Here is a 1115-nt window from a genome sequence, read left to right on the forward strand (position 1 = left end):
TGCAACAGAATTGCAAGTTCCATGGACTTCCATCAGTTTTTAGCTGAGTTCTTGCAAATCTGTGACACTGTCAAGACTAATGGGGTTGACCCTGAGGTCTACAGACTTATGCTATTCCCTTTTGCTGTAAGAGACAGAGCTAGGATATGGTTGGACTCACAACTTAAAGAAAGCCTGAACTCTTGGGAAAAGCTAGTCAGTGCCTTCTTGGCAAAGTTCTTTCCACCTCAAAAATTGAGTAAGCTTAGAGTGGAAGTCCAAACCTTCAGACAGAAGGAAGGAGAATCCCTCTATGAAGCTTGGGAAAGATACAAACAATTGATCAGAAAGTGTCCCTCTAATATGCTTTCTGAATGGACCATCATAGGTATTTTCTATGATGGTCTGTCTGAACTATCCAAGATGGCTTTGGATAGCTCTGCTGGAGGATCTCTTCATCTGAAGAAGACGCCTACAGAAGCTCAAGAACTAATTGAAATGGTTGCAAATAACCAATTCATGTACACTTCTGAAAGGAATCCTGTGAACAATGGGACAAATCAGAAGAAAGGAGTTCTTGAGATTGATACTCTGAATGCCATGTTGGCTCAGAATAAGATATTGACTCAGCAAGTCAATTTGATTTCTCAAAGTCTGTCTGGAATGCAAAATGCACCAAGCAGTACTAAGGATGCTTCATCTGAAGAAGAAGCTTATGATCCTGAGAACCCTTCAATAGAAGAGGTGAATTACCTGGGAGAACCCTATGGAAACACCTATAATTCTTCATAGAGAAATCATCCAAATCTCTCATGGAAGGATCAACGGAGACCTCAACAAGGTTTCAACAACAATAATAGTGGAAGAAATAGGTTTAGCAATGGCAAGCCTTTTCCATCTTCTTCTCAGCAACAGACAGAGAATTCTAAGCAGAGCCACTCTGACTTAGCAACCATGGTCTCTGATCTAATCAAAACCACTCAAAGCTTCATGACTGAAACAAGGTCCTCCATTAGGAACTTGGAGGCACAAGTGGGTCAGCTGAGCAAGAAAATTACTGAACTCCATCCTAGTACTCTTCCAAGCAATACAGAAGAAAATCCAAAAGGAGAGTGCAAGGCTATCAACATGGCCGA

At 41.3% G+C, this 1115-nt stretch overlaps 1 non-coding gene across 1 annotated transcript; it reads right to left on the minus strand.

The window, feature by feature from the left end:
* Positions 1-240: 240 nt before the first annotated feature.
* LOC130938074 (small nucleolar RNA R71) lies at positions 241-348 on the minus strand. Its single transcript, XR_009069255.1, has one exon. It is a non-coding gene; the product is annotated as a small nucleolar RNA R71 (small nucleolar RNA).
* Positions 349-1115: the final 767 nt, after the last annotated feature.

The sequence above is a fragment of the Arachis stenosperma genome, chromosome 6 (assembly GCF_014773155.1).
Source record: "Arachis stenosperma cultivar V10309 chromosome 6, arast.V10309.gnm1.PFL2, whole genome shotgun sequence".
In the NCBI taxonomy this organism is placed as follows: domain Eukaryota; kingdom Viridiplantae; phylum Streptophyta; class Magnoliopsida; order Fabales; family Fabaceae; genus Arachis; species Arachis stenosperma.